This window comes from Gorilla gorilla, chromosome 1 (assembly GCF_029281585.2).
Source record: "Gorilla gorilla gorilla isolate KB3781 chromosome 1, NHGRI_mGorGor1-v2.1_pri, whole genome shotgun sequence".
NCBI lineage: Eukaryota > Metazoa > Chordata > Mammalia > Primates > Hominidae > Gorilla > Gorilla gorilla.
In genome coordinates this window covers 60,662,735-60,674,754 of record NC_073224.2, presented here as the reverse complement: position 1 = coordinate 60,674,754, position 12,020 = coordinate 60,662,735, and the positions used below count along the sequence as shown (strand labels likewise).

At 34.7% G+C, this 12,020-nt stretch overlaps 1 long non-coding RNA gene across 1 annotated transcript in view; it reads right to left on the bottom strand.

Moving 5' to 3' along the window:
- Positions 1-12,020, bottom strand: part of LOC115933615 (uncharacterized) — a 43,281-nt gene that overhangs the window by 16,001 nt on the left and 15,260 nt on the right. The window contains exon 2 of the long non-coding RNA XR_004069487.3: positions 1,775-1,894. This is a non-coding gene — a long non-coding RNA (uncharacterized lncRNA). The remainder of the gene's footprint in view (positions 1-1,774; positions 1,895-12,020) is intronic.

Below are 12,020 nucleotides of genomic sequence, written 5' to 3'. Positions count from 1 at the left end.
GAAGGTAGATCTCTACACTGTCACCTCCCAGACTTACATTCCATAGGGAATATATTCCCTATGCCTATTCCACAGGCTTATATTCCATAAGGAAAATGTATAGTGCTTCAGCAAGACAATTACAGACAACCCTCCAGAACTGGTAAGAATGCTATGTACATCATAGCCTATAATTTGTGCAATAACATCAACACTGACATTTCTTACACTGAAGTTTTTAAAGTTTAAGAACTGTAAGGACAATAAATAATGTAAGAAAACCTAGGTAATACCATTCAGGACATAGGCATGGGCAAGGACTTCATGTCTAAAACACCAAAAGCAATGGCAACAAAAGCCAAAATTGACAAATGGGATCTAATTCAACTAAAGAGCTTCTGCACAGCAAAAGAAACTACCATCAGAGTGAACAGGCAACCTACAGAATGGGAGAAAATTTTTGCTATCTACTCATCTGACAAAGGGCTAATATCCAGAATCTACAAAGAACTCAAACAAATTTACAAGAAAAATCAAACAACCCCATCAACAAGTGGGCGAAGGATATGAACAGACACTTCTCAAAAGAAGACATTTATGCAGCCAAAAGACTCATGAAAAAATGCTCATCATCACTGGCCATCAGAGAAATGCAAATCAAAACCACAATGAGATACCATCTCACACCAGTTAGAATGGCGATCATTAAAAAGTCAGGAAACAACAGGTGCTGGAGAGGATGTGGAGAAATAGGAACACTTTTACACTGTTGGTGGGACTGTAAACTAGTTCAACCATTGTGGAAGTCAGTGTGGCGATTCCTCAGGGATCTAGAACTAGAAATACCACTTGACCCAGCCATCCCATTACTGGGTATATACCGAAAGGCTTATAAAATGTGCTGCTATAAAGACACATGCACACGTATGTTTATTGTGGCACTATTCACAATAGCAAAGACTTGGAACCAACCCAAATGTGCAACAATGATAGACTGGATTAAGAAAATGTGGCACATATACACCATGGAATACTATGCAGCCATAAAAAAGGAAGAGTTCATGTCCTTTGTAGGGACATGGATGAAGCTGGAAACCATCATTCTCAGCAAACTATCGCAAGGACAAAAAAACCAAACACTGCATGTTCTCACACATAGGTGGGAATTGAACAATGAGAACACATGGACACAGGAAGGGGAACATCACACACCGGCTCCTGTTGTGGGGTGGGGGAGGGGGGAGGGATAGCATTAGGAGATATACCTAATGTTAAATGAGGAGTTAATGGGTGCAGCACACCAACATGGCGCATGTATACATATGTAACAAACCTGCACATTGTGCACATGTACCCTAAAACTTAAAGTATAATAAAAAAAAATCAGGAGGCATTCATGGGACTAGAGCTAATCAGAAATCAACATGGCAGATCAAGGTGGAGCCACTTTTGTCTCCACAATTTCTTTAGCTTCAAGAATACATAATATTTATGGGAAAATCATGCACACTATTTAGAATCTGGAAAAAATGTTTAGTCCTGCTAAATCACTTACTACCTTTTTGATTTGGCAAAATAATTTAACCTATGACACTTAGATTTTTTGCCTATAAAGACAGAGATAATAAAGACTTGCTCGTAAGATTATTATGAGTCTTGAAAAAAGTATTTGTGAAAACTATCAGGAACACTTTTAGTGTTAATTTTTCTCCTCTTTCACTTCTTAAAAAATAGTAACTTATGCTTGTATTAAAATATCTCATAAACCCCATAAATATACATGCCTAATACATACCCATTTTTTTAATAACTTAGTGGAAATAAATTCTGTGAATGAGAAACAATAAGGAACTTCATCTTGCATTTTCTTCTATGTAATCTTCATGCGGTTGAAGTGAAAGTATTTTCACATTGTCTGAAATACAATTTGATTAATTAAAGCAATATTTTTACACTGCAGATCATGATCTCTAAAATTAATGAGATTAATTTTTTTATTTCACAGCTAATATTTACCATTATGCTAGTGATAAGATTGGATTCACAATGTTTTATTACTTGGCTCAGAACCAAAATTAGAGACAAAATCACACGCATGGCTTCTTATGTGAATCATCTTGGCATGATATTAACATCAATATGAGATGAAAGGCTGATGAAATTCCACAGACCGTTGAATCAACAAGCTCTTTCTTATTGAACCATCCTCAATGATTCTACCGTGAATGATATGAAAAGCATCACAAAATTATTCCTAACTTCAAGTTCCTTTTCTTTTTGAAATAACTATTTATCTTGTAAAAACTGACTCATTTTTGCCATTTATCAAAAACTTTAAGAGTAGAAAAATAGTAACTGAGTAATCTTTAAAGCAAAGATAAAATAAGTATTAAGTGAAACTTACAAAGTCTATTTCTGTTAAAGGATTTACACTACTATGCGATGGTCATTGAGAGTAAAATATGAATTCCTTTTATATTAGGAATCAGCATCATGTCAGACATAGAAATTTGGTATCATTTTATTTTTATGATCAAGTATTATTTTGATTCAACACCTTACCTTTAATTTGCAAGTTGAATATTAACCTAAATGATGTTGTACAGAAACCTATAAGTGATCTCTATTCTATTTCATTGTTATAAAAGGGAAAAAATTTATCTATAAAGAGCCCTCAAGGAAAAAAAATGAAACGTGTTCATAAAACAAGCAGTTTGCCTTCACACATGAACTTTCAGGCATGCATCTTGGTCAGGTCTTTTCAAGATGGATCTAACACAGCTTGAATTTATTGTAGTTGACCACGGCTTCACTCTCCCTGCACTCATTCCTCACTCCTAGGCTGTCAGCAGACCTCCCGTTATCTTCTATATTTTGATTCTTTTGCACAAGTCATACACCAGACTTTTACTTCCAAAATCTGAGGAATACATATCAACACTATTAAATATCTCTCACTCTCCTGGGATTCTATAATGGCACCAATCCTCCCATGGTCCTGGGTTTGGCATGTGGGAATTACCATCCTTTTCCCCTCTCCAATGGCTGGGGGTAGGAAAACACCATCATATTCTCTGTTACACAAATATCTGTTTTCAAAGAACTCCTGACTTTGATCAAGCCCTTTCATGGCCCTCCAGCTTTCTCCTACACATAGGTTGGAATTAGGGGATGGATTGGAGAGTCTAGAACGTATTTTTGGCCACTTTTTAGAGTCTTACCAGGATGCACCAGCATCACTCTTTTGAATGTGTGGCTATTTAACATCCATTATCATCTATACAGGGACGTCAGTTAAAACTCTAAGACAACAGGAAAAGTAAATTTAACATTTTTTTCTAAAATTCTATTACATTCTCATATTTTATCTATGTAGGTATTCTTTTGTTTTATAGGACAATACAATAGGGAAGTTAAATAATTGACCTAATAGCTCACATCTAGAAGGAAGATTTTAAGAAATTTTAATGCAAATCTCTAAACCCCACTACTTTCCAAAAGGTGGAATCTTAGTAGGCACATAGTTTATTGGCATAGTTAAGCTGAGGACCTTCCTCAAGTTTAGGGCAATAAACCTGATTTCCAGTTGTAGATACTGGAGAAAATGGGGCCACTACTATACTATTAGGCCCATTAATGATTGGTCCCGGCAGAGAATGAAGCTGAGTCCACAAGGTGAAAGACTTCTGGCCTTGTATTAATTGGATAAAGTAAAGCAGTATAAGGCAAATAGCCAATAATGCAGTACCTTATTGGGGGTGGGGAAGAAGAAGTTTGTTATTCTCACCGCACTTTAAGCAAGTGAATTGTATTTGTTTTTCTTTTTCTTTGTGAGATGGAGTCCGTCGCCCAGGCTGGAGTGCAGTGGCGCGATCTCGGCTCGCTGCAAGCTCCACCTCCCAGGTTCACGCCTTTCTCCTGCCTCAGCCTCCCGAGTAGCTGGGACTACAGGCACCAACCACCAAGCCCAGCTAATTTTTTTTGTATTTTTAATAGAGACGGGGTTTCACCATGTTAGCCAGGATTGTCTCGATCTCCTGACCTCGTGATCTGCCCGCCTAGGCTTCCCAAAGCGCTGGGATTACAGGCGTGAGCCACCGCTCCCGGCCAAGTGAATTATAGTTCATGGGGTTTTTCAGAAATAGGAATACTTCACAGATTTTAACTTTCCCATTTCCTTGAGTATTATCATTGTCAAGGACAAAGATAGGCTGATATATGCATATTCCCCCTTAAAAGAAAAGAGTTTGGAAAAGCCTACTATCATTTGAAGTCTTTATCGAGGAAGCGGGACACTTCCATCAATTCCATGGGTGAGGACTTACTATGGTTTGAAAGTTTGTGTCTCCCTTCCAAATTCATATGTTCAAATTCTAACCTTTAAATGATATTGTTAGGAGATGGGGCTTTTTCAAAGATAACTGAATTACGAAAAAGAGCCCCAGTGACTGGGATTTGTGTCCTTATAAAAGAGACTGCAGAGAGCCAGCTAGCCCCTTCCACCATGTAAGGAAACAGTAAGAAGACACTCTCTGTAAGGATCGGGACCCTCACCAGACACTGAATCTGCCAAAACACCAATCTTATACTTCCCAGCCTCCATAACTGTGAGAAATATATACATGTTGTTTATAAGCTACCCAGTTTACGGTATTTTGTTATAGCAGCCTAAATGGACTAAGGGAGAACTTAATCATGGGTTTACATTTAACGGAGAAAGAGGTGGATAATCGGGTATATCTGAGTAGTCAAGGGCTTGACTATAATACTTGTATTATGGAAGAAGAGGAGACAAATTATTTTGGGAAAGTAGTATTTGACACTGACTTACACTAAGACACAATTGCAAATGAAGACAACTAAGCAGATGCGCAGAAAATGCAATAAAGTATGGAGAAAGGACACAACAGACAAAGGCAATGGGTGTCCGTAATGTAAAATAGGGGACAACCATGTTGGAACTAGGGAGGACAATGATATTTATAACACACATAATAGAGTTAAATATTTGAGAGCAAGGATAAATAAGGTTGGGTAAGTAGGAAAGATCCACCTCCAAGAGGTGTTGGAGGGCTTCAAGAAGAAGACATATGGAATCTGTGTGGTTTAGTGAAAAAAAAACAAAATCTAAAATGAAACTTGAACAAAGAATACAGAGAAGTGGATTCCAGCAATAGCATCATTTTTGTCAATAACAGGTAAGTCAGTCTTTCCAAACCTCAATTTCCCCATCTAAAAAATGAATATACTATATTCCAATATTATTAAGACTCTTCTCAGCTATGTTTTCAGCTGTATAAAAAAAGAATCTATATAGAAAAGATACGTTTTGCTTGGAATAACAAGCTAGGAGCATTATTTTAGGAAGTCTGGTTGTATAATAAAGCATTTCTCAAGGCAGAGAAAATAACAAAGTTGACACTGTAAAATTCTGTTTGCATTAAAGATAGACATAAAAAATTATATAGTAAGATGATGAGAGCAAGATTTGAAAGGAATAACAAACTTCTAGAGCTGTGCTTCCTAATATGGAAGTCATTAGCAACATGGCGATTTTATAAAAATTGAAGAGCTTTATTGAGGTATAATTGACATCAAATAAACCGTATATGTTTAAAGCATACAATTTTGATGAATTTTGACACCACAGTCAAGATAATGAATGTATGCATCACCAGCCCCCACCCAAATTTTCCTTCTGTTGCTTCATAAACCCTTCCTTCTACCCCTCGTCATTGCCTTCCATTCTCAAGCAGCTACTGAACTGTTTTCTGTCACTACAGGTAAATTTGCTTTGTTTAGAATTTTATATAAATGAATCACACAATTTTTCCTTTATAAAATGTAGCATTTTTTACTTGATACAACTATTTTGAAACTCATCTACGTTTTTGTTCATGTCGATAGACCATTCCTTTACGTGGCTGAGCCGCACTCCGTCATATGAATGTACCACAGTTTGTTTTTCCATCCACCTCTTGATGGACTTTTGTTTTTTCTTTCTTTCATTTTTCGGCTATTATAATGGACACAACTATAAATATCTATGTACAAGTCTTATTTTTTAATCTGTTTTGTGTAAAAACTTAGTTGTGTACTTGCTGGATCATATGATAAGCAAATGTTTAGCTTCTTTAGAAACTACTGGGCTTTTTTAAGTGGTAGTACCATTTTTCAGTCCCACCACCAAAATATAGGACTGCCAGTTAATCCATACCTTTGTCAACACATGATATGTAAATCTGTTTAATTTCAGCCATTCTGATAGGTTTGTAGTGGTATCTCATTGTGATTTTAATTTTTTTCCCTAATAAATACTGATATTGAGCATCTTTCCCCGTTCTTGCTAGCCATCAGTTTATCTTCCTTCAAATGTCTACTCAAATATTTTGCACACTTTAAAGTGGATTGTGTGTTCCATTATTATGGGATTTTGAGGTTTTGTGAAATATTCTACATTTAAGCCTCTGCAGATGTGTAATTTGCACATAGTTTTTCCTGGTTTGCAGCCTCTCTTTCCATCCTCTTAACACTGACTAAATAAGTCAAATTTGTAAATTTGTTACCTTGTAGATCATGGTTATATTATCACATCTAAGAAATCATTGGCTAACTCAAAACTACAAAAATTTTCTCCTATGTTTTTGTCTAGAGATTTTATAACCTTAAGTTTTGCATTTAGGTCTACAATCCATTTTTATTTAATTTTTGCTCTTGGTACTTGGTAATAGATCAAAAGTAATACTTTTGCATATGAATATGAATTGTTCCAGCTCCATTTGTTGAAAAGACTACCTTTTCTCCACTAAATTGCCTTTGTAACTTTGCCATAAATCAGTTGATCATATATGTGTGGATTGGTTTCTCTACTCTTTGTTCTATTCCATTGACCTATTTGTCTGCCTTGATTGCTATAGCTTTATGATAAGTGTTGAATTCACATAGTATAAGTCCTCCAATTTTACATCTCCATATAAATTTTAGAACCAGCTTACCATATTTTTCAAAAACAAAAACAAACACAACACTTACTATCAGGAGCTTTGGCATCTAAACAGTATTGAATCTTATAATCTATGAGCACAGTGTATCTCTCCATTTATTTAGGTCTTTTTAATATTCTCAGCAATATTTTCTGCTTTTAATTATACAGGTCTTGCAAATATTTTGTAATATTTATCACTAAATGTTTTATATTTTTGATACTACTCTATGGAGACATTGTAAATTGGTGTTTTCTAAGCAGAATGTATATAGCAGTACTAAACAAGTAAAATGTACATGATACAATGTTTCATCAATTTAGTCTTCTCAAGGGTCTCTTCTATTTGTTAAAAATATATTTTTTAAAACATTAAAAGAATTTCTTGTATTAATTGTCAAAATAACTTGTCATTATTTTCAAGCCACCTGGGAGTTATGATTTACATAAGAATGGCTCTAAATACATCAACCCTTGTTCAGTGTTAGTGAAACTCTCATATCATGGCATAATAGAAAGTAATCATGTTTGTATGGCATGCTACCATACAGGAGCAGAGCTGGGAAGATTTATGGGATTGCAGAAAATAGATTCACTGCATTTCTATTACATAATTAAAATAAAGTGGAAAATATTAGAAAATATATTAAATATTGAATTCCCATGACATTTCCAAATAAGAGCTTCTGTTTTCAAGGTAGTTTACAAGACAATTTTTTTTCTTTTTTTTCCTTTTTTTTTTTTTTTTGAGATGGAGTCTCACTCTGTGATCAGGCTGGAGTGCAATAGTGTGATCTCAGATACTGCAACAGCCACCTCCCAGTTCAAGTGATTCTCCTGCCTCAGCCTCCTGAGTAGCTGGGACTACAGGCACATACCACCATGCCCAGCTAATTTTTGTATTTTTAGTAGAGAGAGGGTTTCACCATGTTGGCCAGGAAGATCTCAATCTCTTGACCTTTGATCCACCCACCTCGACCTCCGAAAGTGCTGGGATTACAGGAGTGAGCCACCACGCCCGGCCTACAACACAATATTTTATATCTAATAGTACTCTAGATATTTGCATCACAATTGATAAATTAAATAATTATCTGCCTTTGTGTAAGTTTCAATTTTTATGTGTACCTACTTCTGTGTATTAACTATTAAAGAAATTTGATAGCTAGAGTACTAGAGCCATAAAGAGGGGAAGATTTCTGTAGCACTGAATCTATAAGTAGTTCTCTTCGTGTGGAAAGTCAGAGGTGTATAAAATATAGCCAACTACAAAAAGGAAACATGAGCAATGACAGAAACCTATAGAAAGCATATTTCAGAAGACCTCATCAGGGTACATTAACTGAGAAAGAACTATGTCTTTTGCCATAGTAGTTTAGTTGCCTTAAAAAAAAAAGAAAAATAGCATGAGCAATATAAAGACAGCATGCAAATGACAGAATGCTCAAAAAGAATGCATACTACTCAATGACCATTTTGTGAGGGCTTCTGTTTTTCTGATTTTCATTTGGGATATAAAATATTTATCTACTATTTTCAAGTAGGTTTGTCCAATTTAGCTAACTCTCCTCAAAGTATTTGACTCAGTAATGAAACTAAGAGCTTATATTATAAAATTTAAAAATAGATTTATTAAAAATGACTAAATACATAGTGGAATAAACATGTATATTTAAATAATGAGTTTATAAATTGTATTCAGGAAATGTGTGTACTTCTGTGTAAAATTTGTTGATTCACTGGCATTTTCTTTATTATTTTATAATGAACTATATCTCAACCAGCGGTATACATTTCATTTCTTCCTTCTGTTGTTGTTTTTTTAATAGCTTTTATTTTTTGGAGAAGTTTTAGGTTTATAGAAAAATTGAAGGAAGGAACAGAGACTTCCTCGCATACCCTCTACCACAGTATGTTCATAGCTCCTTAATCAACATCCTCTGCCACAGGGTACATTTGGTAGAATAGATAAACCTACATTGATACATCATTATCGTTCAAAGTCGGTGGTTTACATTAGGGTTCATTTTGGGGATGCACATTCTATGAATTTGGACAAATATATAACGAACCTGTGTGCACCGTTAAAGTACCATACGGAGTAGCTTCACTGCCCTAAAAATCATCTTTCTCTCCCCAAACTCCTGATATTTGTAGTTCTTTCAGATTGGCTTCTTTCACTTAGTAATATGCAGTTAAGTTTCCTGCATGTCTTTTTGTGGCTTGATAGCTCCTTTCTTTTTAATACTGAATGATATTCCATTGTCTGAAGGTACCAGTTTTTCTGTCAAGTTTTGGCAGTTATGAATAAAGCTACTATAAACATCCATTTATAAAGGAATTTTCAATTCCTTTAGGTAAATACAAAGGAGGATGATCATACGGTAAAGTTATATTTGGTTGTGTGAGAAACTGCCAAACTGTCTCCCAAAGTGGCTGTGCCATTTTGCTTTCCCACCAGCAAGGAATGAGAGTTTCTGTTGCTTTACATCCTCATTCATTCCAGCACTTTACCTTTATCTTAAAATGTGTCCATTTTCCTGAATCCAGAGGCATTCTAGATCAATCTCTTCAAAGAAAACCCCCAGTCTACTGCTAGGCATGGCTTAAAAAAATAGGAAGAGCAGCAAATTATAACATTGCTCAAAGAGCTTTTCATTTCATCATGTCTCTAATTTTCTGACTGTGACTCTAAAAATCACTGTTTGCTTTTTAAATCTTGATAGAATTAAACTTTCTTAAACTTAAGAGCCCAGCTTTTTGCTTCAACTTCTCATGTTTTGCTTTTTTGTTTACTGTTGCTATGGTGATCACACATCAGATCACACACTACTATATACTCCTTTTAGTAATCTATATCAAAATCTCTACATAAGGAGGACTACAATCAACGTATTTATAAGCTCTAACAGCCTTCTTTCAATATGTTATAAATATAGGGACTGTGATAAAGAATGAGAATGTCTCCAGTAAAGATATCAACAATTTTAATGTGACAATATGTAAGTTGTTAGCTGCTATTAAATAAAAAGAAAACACATTCTATAAGCAAACACACCACATTGATTTTTGTAAGTTAAAAGTGCTGAAACATATTCTCAATACTTTTCATTAATTATGTGGTTAATTGGAACTTTAAGAAAAATTACATTGAAAAACTGTCTAGTTTCCTGAAAACGCTGATGTTAGAAACAAATAACTCAGGAAGGGAATTGTGTGGTTATGTTTGCATTAGACATCTCATCCCAGGGGCATTATAAACATGTTCAGCAAGTACCATTTCTGTCATGCTAGTGTTACCTTTCACTGTAGTTGAGACATCTGACAAGCAAAGCCTCCATGCTAGACTACACAAACTCTCTAGACACCTTAGGCTTTCAACAATCTTAATCCTGCTTGTTGAATTTCAAAAGAGTTCCAATAAATCAGAAAACCCAGTGGGGTTTTCCCTCTCCCTACACATTACACAAACAAGAATCATATTATTGCTTAGTTAAAAAGGATTAGTGATTATGCCACCTACCTTTATTTTTGTTATTTTTGTTTGAACAATATTTTTATCCTCAAACGAAATAAATTTGAAAATTCTTATTTTAGCTCTAAGGTGAACCATATCACAACACAAATAATTCAGTTTTTCATTTGTTTTGCTTTAATGCACATGACAATAGTCTGAAAAAATATGATTTGGTTACATTAGAGATTAAAACTGATGCTTTTTCTTTGATACAATTTAGAGTAATATGACTTTGAATAATATCTATATAACACTTCTCTGTCATCTTTCAGTTGATACACCACTACCAATACCCTCATCCAGCTTGCTATCACCTTTTGCTTGGATTAAGAAAGTGGCATCATAATTAGCCTTCCCACAAATTTCCTCGGATCAATTTTCCATCCTAAATATCTTTCTAAAATCCAAAACTAATATATCATTCTTCTCCTTGAAACCTCCAATAGCTCCACGTTGCTTTTATAACTGAATTCTTTTAATCTGCCCCTGTGATCTTTATAAAACAGCTAGAGGTCCTCTTTTTGTTGTTAGAGTTGCCTCATTTCTTTCCAGTATGAATTTACATACAGCATATATTATTCCCTATGCTTGGACAAAGCTCCCCTCTCCTTCATTCAATATCATCTTTCTACTCATTCCTTAAAACCTCAGTTTAAATGGCCCATGATAAGGAAAATGTTTCTTAACCTTTGAGACTTTCAACTTCCCAATCATATGATTAAACAATTAATTAATTGCTAGTAATTTCAAATAACTGTTAATAACTGTAACAGTTATTAATATATAACAAGTTGTATATTTAGCTGGTTGATGTCCATCATCCATGCTAAAAATTTCTTTGAGGCCAGGTCTTTGTCCGTTTCATCATTGCACCATCACTACCCTGCAGAGTAGAAGCTCAATAAATATTTCTTGAATCTGAAAATGTATACTGTGCACAAATCCAACCTACAGCCATGGCAATATCAGTACTAAACTAACTTGTAATTACCATTTTTAATGTTCCCAAAGAGCTCTGTCACAGAGTAGTTAGCTGGCCCATAATGCATAATTAGTAGTGCTCAAGACACATGCCTTCCACTTCCACCACTATTTAAAAAATAATGCTTCAATAAAATGAGCAAGAGTGACATCAATGAGAGAATAACTTTGAAACCTCTCTAATTTTGCAAAGCTACACAGTCAAAGTACTAAGCACCTTATCATTAGTTAAAAGTAATTTGTTATACATGTCATAATATTATGATTGAGGACCAGCAATGTAGATTATAAATGCTATGAAATGACTTGCAGAGTAAATCTTGTTTTCAAAATATTTAATAAAAACTATCATAGACTCTTTTTTTAAACATTTAAATTTCGCCCTGAATTCTTTATTACTACTAGGTAAGAAGAGCAAATAAAAATGACAATATTGCAATTAGCCTGCAAGTTTTATAAATTGAATTTTGTGTATAACGTTGGGAGGTGGCAAATAATATATGACTTTTCTAAGAACCACTGCCCTTAATCTGTTAATACATAAGAGTAAAGGCAAGAGGA